At 41.5% G+C, this 18,559-nt stretch overlaps 1 protein-coding gene across 8 annotated transcripts in view; it reads left to right on the top strand.

Moving 5' to 3' along the window:
- The window catches only part of ZMYND11 (zinc finger MYND-type containing 11), a 165,182-nt gene that overhangs the window by 41,129 nt on the left and 105,494 nt on the right, over positions 1-18,559 (top strand). The window lies entirely within an intron of this gene.

Raw genomic sequence — 18,559 nt, 5'->3', positions numbered from 1 at the left:
TCTTATCTAATGTAGCTCCTGACTAATGTAAATTGAGGTGTGTTAAGCAAACAAGTTTCTTTTGTTTTAATAAACCTTGCTTTTATTAATATTAATTTGTGCAGGTAAATTACACATGCCTTCAAAGAGTAGAAAAACTGACAACTCGTAGAGAGAAGATATGAAGGGCAAAGGGTTGTCCACAATTTCACCCTGCTTCCATTCAGTCCCAGTCAAAGGTCATGGACACGGGTATCAATTGTCTCTCGTTTAATTTTGTTGCTGAAGCGGGCAAAAACATGGGGAGAAGCCAAAAGACTTGAGGAACAGATGAGCTGGCAGACATGTTAGGCACATAAACTGTGAAATGGTGCAGAGAAGAGAAACACTATTAGAACCATAGCAGGTGTAGTTTATGATAAGACTGAGGAATAGGATTATTTAGCCTGGAAAGGAAAAGGGGTAAGAGGTCACTTTGTTGAGAAAAATAAAAAATATGAAGGTATGAAGAGAACGGGTCATGTTCTCCTGCCCTGGCCGAGCCGGTAGAATTCAGTGCCAGTGGCACCCATGCGGTCAGAGTTGCTGGAATTTTGTGAAGGACTCAATTTAATGACTAGCAGGATTGAAGCTAGGTAGCCTAAGAAAAGGGTATTTGAATCTCATGATTTCAAAGCATAAGGTTATCATCTGAAGGAATATAAAAGGCATTTCTATCCTTTAGTCTTCTACGAAACATTGAGGGCTCGTAGCAGAGATGATATCTTTTATTAGACCAGCAAGATTTTTGCAAAAAAAAAGAATTTTTTTTCACAAAAATCTTGTTGGTCTAATAAAAGATATCATCTCTACTACAAGCCCTGATTGCTTTTTCCCCTAGACCAATACGGCTACAACTTGGATACCTGTCAAAACACTGAGAGATTCATTATGGGATCAGAGTACGTGATATCATGCCTTGGAAGCATCAGATGCTATGCAGCTACTTCAAGGGAAAGGATATTGAATATTTTCTTCCTTCGTGTTGTGTCTACTGTTTCTACAGAATGCTGCCTTTCAGATTTCAGTTATCTTACAGCAATGATACTGGCTTTGGTGTGAAAGGATGGAACTCATAGCTTCTCTTGCTCTGTGCTTCTAGAGGGAAAACCACAACATTTTCTGACCCTAAATCAAATTGCCGTGAATTTAGTCCTTCCAAATCTTACATGCTATTCTAGGTCTTAATCCTGTTCTGTATGTAAAATTAGTGAGTATGCTTCATGAAAATAGAAATGTATAAACCATAGCAATGCACAGCAGATCAGCGTGGTACCTTATTTTAATTGGATTTGCTTTGATAGACAGATTCTTCTGAAATATTTAGAGAAGTATATTTTATGTTTATATATGAGCTTGTTTAAAAATACTTCCATTTTAGTTAGGTATTTCATTTTGGGTATGATATAACGTTTTCCACAGAGTTGCATTATATGTGAATCCATGATTTACAATTATAATTGTATTCTTTTATCTGAACCTAACAAACCAAAAACCCTGTCTCGATACATTAAGCAAGAGGAACAGATCTGAACACACGTGGCACATCCACATGTGTATATTAATGTGTCAGAGTGTATTGCTCTTAGGCGTGCCGCATTTACACGTGTGCCTAGGTTGTTTTGCTGGGTTGGAAGGGGGCCCAGGGGAGTCAGCCTGCCAGCCCGGGGCTGCTCCAGTCCGGCTTCAACATGCCGTGGAGGGGCTGGCTGGGGCATGAGAATGCTCTAGTATGGGGCTAGCCCGCAGGTAGCGCCTGCACTGAAGCAATTTTGTGCCCACTGGGTCAGCATTTACACGTGCGTTGCTGCGTGCAAAAAAAAATTCCGCAGCAGGATAATATTTGTATTTACAAATACTAACCTGCTGCAGAGTTTATTAGTTTTGTTCATCTGGATAGAGCCGCATGTGTAGACACCGAGATGTTTACTGCAGAGCTAATTTAGGCAGTTCAGCAGTAAAAACCTTGTGTAGATGCATCACAGAGTAGTATTTTTCTTTTAAATAAATCACAGGATGGGACAAAGAAGGCTTCTAAGGCAATAGGTTTGAATTATGATATCAGATTAATCCTAGAGGATTTGAACTGCTTTTTCTACACCCTCTCTTGTGCAAAGTCCTTGAATGGCAAAGACTGGAGCATTGTATATAAATAAAGCAGCTGTTCCTTGGTGGACTGCTCAGTCATGTAATATAGTTACAGATACAGCTTCTTTTGGCAGGAAGGTTGCACAAGGACCAAACTGAAGGGACTCTTTAGGAGAAGGGAATGATATATTTTTTTTTTTTTTTTTTTTTTAAGTTACATGTATAGACCTCATCTTTTACTTACTCATACACTTTTCTTGCTTTCACTTCGCTGTTTTGAGGTGGTCTCAGGGATTGCTCATAATTCAGATTCAGAGTAACCATATAGATTTTGGGAGCTGCCTCCTGAGGAAGTCAGGGTGGTGAGATGGCAGTTCCAGTAGTAGCTAAACTGAAGCCTGTAAGTATGAACAAATTAATGTAATTATGCTCCATATTGCCCCCATGTTGAATTTTTAAGACTGCGTAAGTGAATCAGGAGTCTAAAATCCATTGATTTTCAGTTAGACATAGGGTAAACCTAAACACTTTCACTTAGTGTCCATTAACAGTTTTGCCTAAAGAAGTATAAGTCGGTTGATCTCATTGCACTGATGCTAGGAAATACAGTTAGGTCTGTGGGATCCCTGTATTGTCAGTGAAGAGACTTAAGCGTTTTCTGGAAGATGGTTCAGAAATCCTCAAAGCACCAACAGTGAGTCGATAAAAAAAAAATGTCTAGGTCTGCAGATTTCTCTTCCCTATCTACCCTTCCTGCCTCTTAGGTCCAAACAGTTCATAGTTCGTATGGATCTCCAAAGTCCTGGGTCTAGCTGCTTTTATAAACCTAATAAGCTTCACTAGTGCTTCCCTGCATCTTAAGTCTTCACATAGAAATAGCTCAGCATCAAATACATCAGTGCTACACTGTTCAGAGAGATATTAAATTTAGCATTATTGCTAGAAATGTCTTGATTTTTTTTTGTGGGGGGGAATGGTCTCTACACTGTCATGTTAGTGGGTAATCCTATCAGTTTATCTCTCTGTACTATTTCCTGTGCTGTTTTCACTTTTTGTAACAAATCATTTAGAAGAAAATGTTCTTATTGCAGTAGCTGTGCTCTGCCATTAAACACAAATAACTGTTCCAGAAATAAAACAAATCAACAAAACACAAATATACGGCTTGTGTGGAGATACCAATCTGAGCATTTCAAGGAAGCAGAAGAGAAAGTAAAGCTCTCTTTTTAAAGCAAGTTTGTATATTGTATTATTTCCTGTCTCTATAGGATGTTTCTACACACAAAATATAAAGAGGCTCATAACATTTTAGAATGCATTCACCTTGAAAACCACATTTTTCTGCCTATGCAGCAACTGCCTGCCCAGGAACTGGCTGGCTAACATCTGTCAGTCACAATTTTCAACGTTTGGGGCATAATTCTGCCTTTATTGATGGTTGTAATTTATCACATACAATGTGCACCTTTTTTCAAAAAAACAACTGCTTGAAATTGGGGTGCACATCACAAGCAAGGAAATGTGGTAACAGCAGTTTCTGCCACTGGCAGGCAAAAGCAAGAGTAATTCTGCACATGATCCACTACAAAAAGAGCAATGTCCAGGCTCAGTTCTCTGGTCACTGCTAATCAGCTACTTAATACAAGAACAAACCTTTTGTTTTTTCTTCATTCTGCCTTAGAAAAACAAGGTGTGTATCTTTTCCAGAGCATGTTATATGCAAGAAAATATGGTACTGTTATTAGCTGAGATTAGCATTTGCTTATTTTGATTGTCTGATACTTTCCTTTATAGGACACACTTTTCTAGATGCTTGTAATTTTGCCAAACTTGTCCAGATCTATTTGGATTGAAATTTTCTCAGGCTGCCCCAGGCTGTTGGGTTGTTCTTGTTGTCATTTTATTTTTGAAATTGTCAGTAACATAAGGACTTTCTGTGGACCATATTCAAAAGATGAAAAGTAAAATATATAGAATTATTCCCAGGAATCTAGCATTATATGTAGAAATGGAAGTACAAACCAGGAAGCACACAATATTGAAACAGCAACAAACAGGAAAAGACTTACTTCCTTTGCTGCCATCCTCTTGTGGCATTGTGTTTATCCCTAACCAGGTGGCCTATTGGTTATACAGTAAATATGGAATCATAGGATTTAGCTTTTCTGTTGCTTAGATGGAGCTCTGTTGCTGAGTGTATGTTTTGTAGTTGGACTCACAAGTTGTAAATGAAATATTTGACTTGCCTATGTCAGCCATTCAAGGTTTCCAGCAGAGCAGTTCTGCTGGAGGCTGCAAAGTTGAGAGCACTAAGAAGACTGAGCTTTACTTCAGTGTTTTAACAACCAGGCCATCTAGACTTCCACTAAGCTGGGATGTCAGTGATTGGTGTAGACCAGGGATGTCGAACTCATTTAGCACCATGGGCTGAATGAATGGCATGCAGCTGGCCCCATGGGCTGGACTGGGTCCATGGACCAGCCTTACTCCATGCTGGATCTACCACACTGAGCCCTCACCCAGCCAGTCCAGGACTGCACCTCATGCAGTGCCCATGCAGGGCTGGTGGGTGCTGCATGGGGCAGTTATTCAGGCCAGTGTGGGACCCACACTGCATGCAATATCCAGCCCAGAACAATTGGGGGGGGGGAGGGGAACGGCACATGCAGGATAGTCTCAGACTAGCCAGAGAGGGTGCTGCCTGCATGCAGCACAGGTTTTAGACCACCTCGGGTAGGTTACATGCAGCATATGGCCAGGAACAGCCGGGGGGAGAGGGGGAGCACTGTGTGCTGTACTAGTTTGGCCCATGCCACACGTGGATCCAGGACAGGACAGCACTAGGTGCCAGATATTGAGGCTCTGTGGTCTGGATCCAGCCTGCTGGCCTTATCTTTGACACCCCTGGTCTACACTAGTGATGTAATAGTAGTGACCATTCATGAAGAGGCCTCAGTGGGAAAAACAGTCTGATGTAGTTCCTGCCTGAAAAACTTAGCCAAAAGGGAACTTGTTGTAGACGAATTTCAGTGAAGACTCAAGCCTACAATCATTTTAACTAGGAAATCATAGATATTAAAAAAGAATGGCACATTTTTAATCTTACAAGCCAAGGAAACGACATTTCCTAAGTGCTAATAGAATTAACATTAAGACACTGGAATACCACTGCAGCCTTCTTGCACTTTATTTGCCACATTCAGGGTTTAATACCTTGTTCCTGAAGCAAATGACGTTAGTAAAACTTACACCCAGAACTGGAAGTGAACCCTCTTTGGATCCACAAATGCAAAGGAAAACTGAGTCCTTTGAAAGGCATGAAGCTGACGACACTATGGGACATTAGGATCCAAACCTACTATCCAGGTACTAGGATCCAGTACTACCTTGGAAATAATAGCACTTTTAAAAGGACGAGAGCTTTCCTTTGCCTGTTTCAACCTTTCCACAGCATGGTCAGGAAGTCAGAGAAACTAGTTAATCCTTAAATGAACTTAAACCATGTGTATGACAACTGTAGGAGCACAAGTAGAGAACAATTAAAAGGAAATAGGAGTCATTTGAAATGGATCCTACCATAAGACTGAATGAAAAGTGGACTTGTACATTACAGGGTAAAAGAGCACCTAGGTCAGGGGTGTATTATTATTCAGTCACATACAGATGTACAAAGTGGGGGAGGAGAGAAGCGGGGAATGAAAGAAAACAACCCAAGCTTCGCTCAGCAAGCACCTGAAATAAAGTCCCATTGCTACTGGCAACAGTGCCTGCCCTTGTCCCTCATAATCTGTAAGTGGATAGAAGTGCAATACACTGAATGGTTTCATGCGCATCAAGATCTGGATAATGAGGTATCAGGAATGATAGCTCTTAGCTTTTTGTAAGGTTGATTTGCTCTGTCACATAAACAGCATTGTTAGAAAGAGTAACTGAGTGGCACCTGCCAGTGGGAAAGAGAAAGCAGCTTACTCTTGCAAGGCTTTTCACTGTGTGTCTCCCTTCGCCCATGGCTATAGCACAGAGCATGGATGTTGATAATATTGTAAAGAGCTGGAGGTCAGACAAGAGAAGTTGGACAGGTGTAGAGAAAAAGGAAATGCAATAGTAAGACGAGAAAGGGAAGTGAAAGCTGTAGTACCACAAAGTGTGAAATTCAGATCACCCACCACCAAATCGGCAAGATTCTGGGAGAAACTGCCCTGCACTGAAGTGCCACAGTTTGGTTGCAGGCAAGAAAGAGATGAGAAACATGACACAAGGCCTGAGAACACACACCAGAAGACAACAGCAATGCCACAGCCAAACATGTTTAAAGTGCCTGCCAAACAGGTCACCTCCTAATCCAAGCCAGGAAAATAAATCTGATAAACTCCCCTATGCCATCCCACTACTGTTGGGCTGATAAGAAGTCAAAATGATGCAGTGTAGTGCTCCACTCCTACCTGTCTTCTGTTGACAAGTTGTGGGTGAGGAATGCTATAGTACAAGAGTGGATTGAGTCAGAGTTTGCTGCATGTGGACTACAGCCCTGGTTTGATGAGACTATCAATTGACGTGGAGAGTTTGGTATAGTGATGTGTTAAATGCATGATAGCTGACCATTTTCCTTGATTAAATGATTCTGTCTTTATATCACCTTTTGCATGCCACACTTTCTCTGTATAAGCTTTATGCTCTTCCAGCTTTTTTCCATCATTTACCAGGTCTTCCAGTTAAGATAAAAAAGTTTGTTTAATAATTATACACAGCTGTTACCTGTTCTAATGATTTCTTCAGTAGTGAATCCTGCTTAACATAATAAATTACTTTTTATGACAACTTCTCTCATGTTGATCTCTTTCTTCCTTGTGAATGAAGCATGCTTGAGCATTGTCCATGTATGAATTTTTTGGAGAAAAGATTTGATGAAACCAATATAGTAGAAAGGCATGAATGAAATAAGCTGTTTATTTTTATGGTCAGGGCTCTGTTAAAAATAGCTTAAACTTGACCTGCTATCAGTTTAACCTTTGGAGGGAAAAAGGGTTTTTTTGGGTTGATGGGAAGTGAGCAGTTCAGTTGAACAGTTATTACACTGTATTCAGAAGAGTTAACCATGCAAAGCACAGAACTAACTCCAGAGCTAGACATGAATGGACAGTTTGAAAATTGTACTTTCCAACTTTTCAAGAAAAAGAGAGAAAAAGACCTGTCAGGTGAGGGCATAAGGACCTGGATGCATGTTCAAATTAAAGCTGTATAGAAACCAGCTACAGAGTAGTTACACATTTTCAAGCACTAACCTTATAGCTGGTTGGCTCTTTTTTATAGATGCATAGTCATTTTTATTGTGTGATCATTATACATATGGCTGCTCTATATTTATTACACAATTAACCATTTAATTGTGCGCTAATTACTTTGCACTTGTGGCTGGTTTTACTTTGTACATGTGACCAGGCTAAATTTATTGTACAATTAAGCAGTTAATTGCATAATATATTTAACATATAGCAGAGGCAATTGTAATTGCACGATTTCTGCTTGATGGGCGCAGCCATTACTTGAACCCAGTGGTTTATTTAGAAGCTAAAGGTCAGGAAAAATTAGTTTTCAAAAACATTTTTTTTGTAGTTTTCTCTCTCTCTCTGCCCCCTGCCCCCTTCAAAGTTTCTTTTGATTTGATACAGTAAAAGCCTCTCAGCTTAGGCACTATGTTGTCTCTGGCTCATCTTATGCACATTGTGGGGGTCAAGCATTGAAACAGGTTACATCAAAAAACTGTGGAATCTCCATCCTTACGTTCAAGAGCATGTTAGACAGACATCTAGCTGGGATGGTTCAGTCAGGGATGATCCTGCCTTGAGCAGGAGCCTGGACTAGATGACCTTGTGAGGTCTCTTGCAGCTCTATTTTCCTATGATCCTGTCACAGGTCAACACGACAAGTATTTTAGCTGTGTGGAACTCTGAGCATATTTCTGAAGGTTTTCAGATTTTGCTTTGATTTCACATCTTGGGCCTGGAAGTAGCATGGATTCTGATTTCTCAGTTGGTGTGGAATTCATGCCCTCTCTTCCTGCAGTTATGTTTGAATTCAATGCCAAACAGTACGAGATGTAAAGATGCTCCTTTGTCCTCGTGGAGAAGCTCTCCGTATATTTCAGAGTATAGGGAAGGGTTAAAAGCTAACAGAAGACCATATCTCCAAAGAGAGGTCCTCAAGGCAGGAATTCTGGAGGAAAGTGTCTATCTTCCTGACAGATACTTGATTTTCAGATGACTCAATGTATGAATACTTTTGCCTTAAAAAGATTTTTTCTCGTTCTCTTTACATTTATGAAGAGGGAGAGGCCAAAGAAAATGTCTTCAGCAAAACAAACATTCAAACGTGTTCAGACGGTTTCCATTTTTGTGAGGCCACAAAGTTGATTTAGCTGCCTCCTATCAACAAATACACAGGTTAACAAGAGGATGGTTCTAACAAACGTTACGTTCAAGTCTCACTACTAGCATCCATCTTAAAAGTTTTAGTTTAAATATCTAGTCAGTTATGTGTGTTGTGTTTTTTCAGAGAATGAGATGACAAGAAAAAACAATAAGGTTTAGTTCAATCTGCAAAAACTATCAGCTTCTTGTTCTTCCTCACACCTAAATCACCTCAGATGAAATGCCTTTACTGTTATTGACGAGCACCTGAAAGTTTGCATGAAAAATTTAACTGTGTGTTGTATAGTTGCGCAGAATGAAACATGCCCATGAAAAAGACTAATTTATTTTTTCTCTGTAAATAGCACATTGCCAATGGAAGAAAAAAGTATTCTTTAAATTACAACATAAAAGAGTAATGCTCGTGTATATTTGTGTTCCTTTTGTAGCTTTTTTGCTGGGCTGGTATCAAAGAAACCAAAAGTTTCTTGACATCATTGTCATTATTATTTATTTCTAGTACCTTTTGTGCTGGGTGCTGTACAAAAACATATAGGAAAGCCAGTTGTATTCTCAAAGAGCTTACAGTATGAGTAGGTTCTTTGAAGAGACAAAATGTCTGATTTGAGGTAGGCCAAGGAATTAATAAGGAAAAGAATATATTTAGCAACAGTTTAGATGAAAACCTAACATTCGTGTGTGCATTTTCCAGGGTCTCTGCACCAACTTGGTTTTGTGAAAGAGGCTTGCAGAGTTGGTAGGAAACATAGTGTGGCATCTACTTAACATCCAAAACTAAATTCCAGCCTTCATCTGAGCCTTCTTTGGACATGATTTCCCTTATTCCAATCAAGACTACTTTGGAACCCTGTCAGGATACATAGCTGCATTAATCAGCTGTGCTTACTTAGGCCAAGAAAGTGAACAGGAAATTTATATTTACTAAAGGCTTATCTATATGGGGTTTATAGTTTGGAATAACTGCTAAGCACTAGCTTCTCATATAGACATTTTTATTTTGCATTAAAAGTGGCCATTTTGAGCTTAGTGGCATTGCATATGAATTTTGAATTTTTAAAGCTAGAAATGCAGTCATAGTGCACAGTGTGGAATTAAAGTGTCCATGCAAGGAATAGTTAGTTATGCGATAACTATCAGACTTTGAATTCATGCTCTATTTTATTCCACATTATATTCCCATGTAGACAACAGAAGACATCTCTCTTTTGTGGTAATGTACCTTCTATAAAATGAAAGTGATCCTGGAGTTATTTTGATTGCACTTTTTTTATGAATGTTTCATTTGATAAAGAGGTATATTCTTTTGGTGATGAGCAACATACAAGCTACTTCAAACTAGCACGTTGCTATGTAGTGGTTGGAAACGGTGGTGTTGTTAGGCAGGATAAAGCTTATCTCCATAATAGAGTTGCACCAGTTTAACTAAACTTGTCACTTTTAAAGTGGTTTAGTTAAAATAATGCAAGCAAATCCTTTTGGACACTCTTTTATATTAGTTTAGCTTGATTAGCAATTTAAGCATAAACTTCTCTTAGGTCAAAGTAAAAGCATTTATACAGGATATTGCTAAATATGTTTACAGTTTACACCTTTAGGCAAACTGCTGAATTTCTCATGTGTAGACAAGGCCTATATTTTTTTAAATCTAATTTTAACAGTGTAACTGTTAAAGATCCTGTTAAGATTGATTGGTAATGTGAGAGGGTGTGTGGTTCTAGATGTATGTAATAAATTCTAAAACTCTGAAGTTATTGTTAGCAATGTATAGTTTATTTTTTATAAAACAAATGTTGAATTTATGTCTGTTGAGAAAAAATACCAAAAGAGAGAAATCATAACAAACTAACCTGTATCTTCTAGCTTAGGATAAAATGGGGTGCTACCTGGAGAGAAAAGTACCATGAGCTAGATCTGACATAATAAGTTAACTGTCTCAGGTTTTGGCTTCCTCTTCAACCCTCCTTACTGGCTAAGGACAGAAGTTACACATAAAGTGGTTTAAGTGATCAGAAACTGGTTTAAACCTGTAACAGCAGTTCAGTGCATTTAAACCAGTTTCAAAATGGCTGAAACTGATTTAAGCTACACCTGGTTGAATGTAGTATCAGACTTAACTGATTTAAGTCAAACCAGTTTATGAAACTTCTGTCCCAGACCCATTCCTGGTTCAAGTTAAATCACTGTCCCCCAGCATCCCAGGATGTTTTGCAGCCCTGGGCTTGGCTGTGCTGTCTGCTCCAGAGAGCAGGGCTGGCCCTGGCCCTGCCCCTCTGGTCCCTAGCCAGAACAGTGAGGGCTGGCTGACAAGTGGGTGGGGGTGGGAAACCCAGCTGGGGACTGCAGCCAAGTCTGCCCGGGGGTGGTGGGCAGCCCCTGCCAGACTGATGGAGTGGAGGGGGTGGGGGGGCAACAGCTTGAGAGGGACTGCCCCCCTCCCCCCCGTAAGCTCTGGCTGGGGTCTGGGAGCGGCTTTAATCTCCCCTTCCCTCGGTCATTGTGCTGGCCATGACCCCTTCTCTCTGCTTGAGCAGGACATGGGGCGGGGGGGGACTACAGCCTGAAAGGGACTGCCCCCCACCCCCGGACAAATTTTGGCTGAGGTTGGGGCGGGCTTTAATCCCCACCCCACTTCCCTATCAGGCAAGGGGCCAGCAGGAGACCAGCAGACTCCATCCCCTCTCACCTCTAGCAGAGACTGAGGCAAACCAGTTGATAAGAGGAGGGGCAGGGGGTGTAATTCCCCTCAGCTCCCCCAGGCCATAGGGGAGGGGAAGAGGCTGGGGAACTGAGGCAAGAGGGTCTGGTCCCCTGCTACGCGTGACCACAGGGCCAAGCCCTGCAGGACCAGACTGAGAGGTTGGAGGTGTTGGCAAAACTTGGCACAATCATCACATGTATGTGCTGGAGTTGGAGGTAAGAGAACAGGAGAGAGTCCCAGACTAGGCTGATGTGACCAAAGAAAGCAGAGAACTACATTTACATTATAAAGCAGAACCTGTAAAAGGTGGGAGACTGGAACACTCACACCGGGACAAAAGACAAGGAATGCATGAGAGTCCTGCCAAAGGGGGTGCAAGTGTGCCTGTAAAAACCCAGATAGAGATGAGTCCTGTGGGATCTCCACTCCAGCACCTAAGACAGGGGTGGGCAATTATTTTGAACAGAGGTGCGCTTACTGAGTTTCAGCAAGCCATTGAGGGCTGCATGACAGGCAGCCCACGGCAGGTAAATGTTAATTTTCTAAATTTTTTAGGGGCTCCACGGGCTGGATAGAATGGCCTAGCAGCCCGCATCCAACCCCTGGGGCCGCATTTTGCCCACCCCTGACCTAAGACCACCTGCTGATTCCCCGAGAAGGCCTTTCTGAATACCTGGCTGTAAGGGAACACTGTCCCCAGGATTACATGAGACTTATGCAAGGCTTTCTCTTGTCTTTTTGGTGTATTACATTGCATTTTAATTTAGAGACTGCACTGCGTGCACTCTTGCTGTGTTTTACTGGGCTGCATCTTAGCTTAGGTGAAGATTTCTGGTTGTTTTCTGTTGCGTGCTTGAGGTTGCAAATTGCTGTGTTCAATACATGCTCAGTTCAGAGAAAGGACCGTTTTTGTTCAAGCTTATACAAATTCAGTGCTACTACATTTCCCCCCTTCCCCGCCCATAGCCTGACAGGAGCTGCCCCCCACTCCCCTTGAGGGGGGGGGGGGAGAAGTGTGGTAAACCCAGACTGGGGTCTCATGCAGGCCATGGTGGGGGGTTTAAAGTGTCCCACCACCAGGCCTCAGCGTACAGGCTGGGGCCTGGCTACACCCTCTCCCCTCAAGTAGGGAGAGGGGAAAGGCCTTGGTGCTTCCTTCCTTCCCTCTGACAGTGGCTGACAGGCTGGGATGCATATGCTCTAGCACCTCTGACTTCTGGCCTGAGCCACTGCAGTCACGTGGCTGCATTTCCTGAATCAAAAGTGAATGTCTGTTCATTTCCTTCTTGGTTTAATCTCTACAGTTTAGACTAACCTGCAAAGACTGAATTGATTCAGCCCTGGGCTTTTTGACCGTCTGTACTTAGCCACTAAGATTGAGAATGCTGCTACCAGACAGAAAACCTAGTCTCCAAACCCATGTCACCCACTGGTGATGTGTAGGGGGTGGACCTACCCCTGAGAGTGCTGGTGCACCCCCTGACCGTCTGTGCTCGCCACTTAGGTGATGGGCAGGTGAGAGTGCTGGTGCCCCCCCTGCAGGCACCGGCCGATTGCTGCGATCGCTGCATCCACTTCCAAGAGTGGCTGTGGACACATCTGGAAACGGCTGCAGTGATTGGCCAGCGCTTGCTGCAGTGAGCAGCCCCCTGTGCCCCAGTCCACAAGATCACCTGTGGGGGGGGCCTGTTGGGGGGGGGGGGCACATGCTCCCCCTGACTAAGGCGGTACCAGTCGTTCATGGTGTCACCCAATTCATTTCATTCTACCAGTTGGGAACTGAGAATAGTTTCTCTCACTTTGTGTGAAGGTACTAAACCGTTGCAGCACAGCTTCCTAATTGATAATGGAATTCCAAATCCAGGGAAGAATCTATGGTTAGATTCTGTATATACCTATATATTTGAATTTGGCACAGAACATTGTACAAAAGTATGTGTCACTGCTGTAAATTACTGTTAAAGGTCTTGTTGAATAATTGTAATGGCTATAAGTTTGTTTAAAGCACTATTTTTTTAAGAGCTTGTAGCTGTGGTTACATATCTAATGCTGCTGGCTTTCTTGGCAGTTGCTATTTTAATGCTGCATCTCAGCTTTCAGTATAACCCTTTGTTTTCACTTACTCATCACTTTCTCAGAAATTTTGTATTTGGGATGAAGCCCTTGATGCCTGGTCTCAGCATACATTTGGAACAAAATCTTTTCAGTTAGGTAAACAAGAAAGAGTCCCAGGGCTGGTTAAAAAAATCAGAAAACCTTTTGTGCTGTGTAATTTAAAATGTCTGAACTTGAAAACCTCAAGCACCATATGCTTAAATCTTAGTGAAGGATATTTGCTTAGTAAATGTGAAGTAAGAAAATTTGAAAAGAACAATATATGCAGTTAAAGAATTGCTTGTATACATGTGCAGTGAAAAACTGCAGAAGTGTTTAATTACACTATTGCCTTGGGCACTCTGGAATTCTGCGGTGGCTCAGTGCCAGGTTGGATCGCCGTCAAGAAGTAGCCAAGTCTTTCATGCGTCTTGTACACTGGAGTTTAAAAGTGCAACTGCATAAAAGCAGAACTGCATGATTCCATATGTCTGTAGTAATGGTTTGGGGATTTTTACCAAAAGACTGCATTTCATTGAATTGTGCAAAAGCTCATGAAAAACTTTTAAGGTGCCAAACCTAGAGGAAAAACTGGGAAACAAAAACTAAGGTTATCGTAGCATAAAACTCCTCACGTTGCATACATGGACTGCATCCAGACTAACTCATATGTTTGGTTTCCCAGGGATAGCTGGCAGCAGCACCCTTTGCTGCTGCTAGTTGTCCCCAGGGAATGCCCTTTAGCACACGGCAGGTTAGCCCAGGTGGGGTAGGGGAGGCTGGGGCTAGCAACTGTGCTGACCCTAGCAGCATTACCTGGGGTCCTATGTGCTGGGGAAGCTACAACTGCAACAGTCCTGCAGTTGGGAGCCTGGCCAGCAGCCAGAGTGTGTTCTGGCTGTCCAGGCTCCGGTTTTGGACAGCATGCACTGCCGCCACATGCACCGCCACCACATGTGCCGCCTTGCTTTTTTTCCTTTCAGGTTGTTTTGATCCCAGGATCAAAAAAATACCCTGCACTGCAAGGTAGCCGTGGGGGAAATGCATGAATGTGCAGTGTGTGGCGTCTGCAGCACCACATACCACACAGCCGCGCTCTTCTGGACGTGGCCATGTATTTAATGTAGTATCATCATGCTAACAAGTGTGTCCTTCTAGCATACAGCCCCTGCAATAAGGACACTGAAAAATACATTACATATTGCATATATTCTATATCAAAGTACTAACTAGTAATTACAAATATTACGTTAGCGCGGATTAGTCTAAGCAACACTCCTGGTATAGGACTTGTAGCTTTAGAATTTCTTGATTTTTTTTTTTTTTTTTTTTTTTTCATTTTAAAATTTGAAACATTTCTGAAGCTGTTTGGGTTAAATATTTTAAGACAGACTTTCTGCCTATTGTATGTACAGGCTCTTTTGTTGAACTACTCTGCTGCAACACAGTTCTTATAAACCTCCACACATTTTCAGTTTGAGGGGCTTGGGAGAGCTCTCACTGACTGTTAAGGAACAGGCCGTGTTCCAAAGTCCGCTAAAGTCAATAGAAAGACACTCAGTGACTTTAATGGGCTTTGAATCAAATGAAGACTGAATATTCAAAGATTGAAAATACTGTGGTTTTAACCTCTAATAAACGTGCTCCACTTTTCATAAAATCAAAGAGAAGCTTCTTTTTTCTTTTTCTTTTTTAATAAACTAAAGGAAACCCCACACAGCAAAAAGCAACTATTGCTTTTGCTTTTTCTCTTAGAGAAGACTGTCAGAATCTAACCACCCAATGTAACCAGTGATGAAAGGAAATTCAGACCACAACTTTAGCTATAAACTAACTTGCAGAATATTTATAGCTCTTTAAGGAGTTGTTGAAATTCAGACCTGCAATATTCTCTAGAAACTTAACTTCCAGATTTTGTAGTTAGAGACTCTAAGTTCTTGCTGAATACAAGACAAGAGCCTTACAAATTAGGAAACATACAGTTTTGTGTGAACTTTTAAAATGTACTGTAAGAATTAGTATCTATAATCACATTATGTTTCTTGGTTTGTGTGTCGATCTCCCCAACCCAGTACTACTGTATTTTAAACAGGACTCAAGTTAGCCAAGCCAGGTGGATAACTATCAGCTGTATTTGAAGCACAGGTATCTCAGCACAAAGTTGAGGCTTGTGCTACTGTGAAGAAAGAGAGTTACAATCTCTGTTCTCTGATCAAGTCAGCCTGAGAAATGTAAAAAATAAATTTATTTTAAAAATAAAATACGTTCTAAATGTAAAATGGGTAATACACAAAATGAAGACTGAGTCTTTGAGCCCTCATGCTCCTATATGAAAAAGAAGAATAACACTTTAAACTCATGTTTCTTGTATGATTTCAAACTGCTGTGTGAAGGTTACTTAGTTAAATCTCATGCCCTGTGAGGAAAGGAAGTAAGTTTTAATTATCTGTTTAGAGAGGGAAATACTGAAAGAGATGCTAAATGATTTGCTCCAGGGTTTAAAGCAAGCTTGGTACCTGGGCTGAGCAATCAAGATTCAGAGTTTTTAGCTTTGGGCCAATCCATCAGGCATTCAGTATACATGGTGAGCCTGTTTCAGATTGCCACAGTCCGCCCACTGACTAAAGCTGAAAAAAAAGTGTCACTGATTTTTTTTTCTTTTGGTTTCTTCCAATTCTGGTTTGCCACCTCCTTGCTTTGAAAAGCCTGTCTTAAATTCACTATCCTGATGTAGCAAAGACAGAGTGAGATAGATAAATCCACATTGACAGTGTGTGACATCTAAATCTAGTCCTGATATTTGTTAGTCTTACTAACATTTCCCACCCAGGAAGTGAAATTTTTAGGTTTTTAGTTTATTCACAGAATGTTTCCTTCGTCTCCATAATGAAACAGCTAAATACTAACATGTAAATACAATATTGTGGCTCTAAGAAGTCTCTGGAGATTTAACTTCTTAATATTCAGTAGAAAAACACCCCACATGTGAATTGGCCTCCACTGTACTTAAACTATACTCATATGGTCTTCATAAAGTTCTTGTGCACTTTTAAACTTTAATAACTTAAGTTGTAGGTATGATAGAAACAATCTGTAAATGGCATTTAAAAGCAAATTTATTAAAGTTTTAGGACAACAAGAGTACACAATGCTAGATAGACTTCATAAGTAATAACAAATTTATTCATGGAGCTCTGTGCCACTACACTCTGAATGTATGACAGTTCCTAAATGACATTTTCCCAGAGAAGTGCCTTGGTGGACCAGAGAAGTAGACCAATTGCTTGGCCACCTCGTTCGCCTGACCTGTCGCCTTTGGACTTCTTTTTATGGGGACATGTTAAAAGTGTAGTTTACTTGTTAAAACCACGTTCTTTGGTGGAACTTAAGGCTAGGATCACCAATGCAATTAGTGCAGTAACTCGAGAGCAACTGGGAAATGTTTTCAAGGAGTTGAAAGGTCGGATTGAGCACTGCATCATGATGGATGGTGGTTATGTTGAAGTCTAGCATTGTGTACTCTAGTTGTCCTAAAACTTTAATAAATTTGCTTTTAAATGCCTTTTACTGATTGTTTCTATCATACCTACAACCTAAGTTGCTAAAGTTTAAAAGTACACAAGGACTTTATGAAGACCGTGTGTGTGTGTGTGTGTTACTGAGTGAACAGAATCCTCAACCATGAACAGCAAATTTTAAGAAAAAACTGTTTTTCATCCTGCCTGTTTTTCCATTGGTCATACATACCTTCATGCTAATCTTGTTGAACAACAAATGTCCTCAGTTTCATTGTCCTCAATTTCATTGGCTTCCAGGAATTTTCTGACAGCCTGAGCAGAATGTATCCATAGCAAATACTGGGAATCTAAACATTTCTCAGCTCTCCAGAAACTTCATCAAGGCACCAAATGGGCAGTGATTTTTCAACCAGGAATTTAATGACTGTCATGGAAATGGAGTAGATGGAGTACTTGGAAATTTGGACTTTAACAATTTCTGCCTCCTCAATGCATTGGTAAACAAAATGCATCAAAAGACTGATTGGCCAGTTGGCACTGCTAAACAATTGTCTTATAATCAAGAAATCAAGAACAAAATTACGAATATCTAGATAACATTGGATGTTTCCATCCTGCTATAGAGAGTAGCTTTGAATACTATTGGTGAGTTGACTAATCTAGGAGGCACTTTACATAACTCTACAATACAATGGCTTAAATGAGTAATGCAAGCACTGATTTACTGAAGTTGATCTAACTATGGAGGCCTATCCTTATCAGCATCTGCAGTGAGCTGCAAGGTGGTGGTAGCAACTAGCAACATGGTCCTGGAAGAGACACAAACCCATAGGCTGTGTCCAGACAAGCGCCAATGTTTGGTTCTCTGGGGACAAGTAGTAGTGGCACACCTTGCGCCACTGCCACTTGTCCCTGGGGAAAGTGCCAGTGCCATGTGCACTTTGGCGCACAGCACGTTACCCTGGGGTAATGGGGGAGGCTGGGGCCTGTACTGTGAGGGCCCCAGCAGCCTTACCTGAGGTCCTGGGGGCCTCCTGGGCTGCAGCAGCAGTGAGCCTGCCAGGCAGAGCCTGGCTGGCAGCTGCAGCATGGCTCTGGGCAGCCCAGCTCTGGTTTTCAGAGTACCTACGAGTCGGTAAAACCAGAGCAGTGCACACACAGGCGGCGCATCCTTGCAGTGCTGAGAACACCTGACTGTGCGGTATGTGGCGCTGCAGACGTGTTTGCGGCGCCACATACTGCGCAGCCTCACTCGTCTGGACATGCCCATATAACAGCATCCAGTATCAGTTCTTGCAATGACCGTTCAGAGGAAAGTGGCCAGATTGAAGAAATAATGTTGAGGTCTTTGAGCAGACAGAGAGAGCTCTGTAAATTGTATAGGAGAGGTGGCCAAAGTCAATCCATGTTCTGAGAATGTTCAATAATAAGCAAGCCTTAGGAAGAGTAAAAGCATTTGTTCTCCTAGGAGAAACATTCCTGGGAGCCACTTATAGGTGGTTCGAGTTAGGTTATCTTTCTTCCAGAACTATCATTTTTGGTCTGGAAAAAAGAGCATGAATGCTTATAGACCTGTGGTTTTTACTGGGAGAACAGCAATTCTCCCAGTGGAAATGTAGTGCTTGTATGTGGCCTTAATTTAGTAGCTCCAAAACAAAAAGCAAGAGAGTTTGATCTTCAGAATTCCTTTGCATCATATTATGAACTGAAACAAC

Source organism: Alligator mississippiensis, chromosome 5, assembly GCF_030867095.1.
Source record: "Alligator mississippiensis isolate rAllMis1 chromosome 5, rAllMis1, whole genome shotgun sequence".
In the NCBI taxonomy this organism is placed as follows: Eukaryota; Metazoa; Chordata; order Crocodylia; family Alligatoridae; genus Alligator; species Alligator mississippiensis.
Note: the sequence above shows the minus strand (reverse complement) of the source record. Positions and strands in the feature narration are given on the sequence as shown.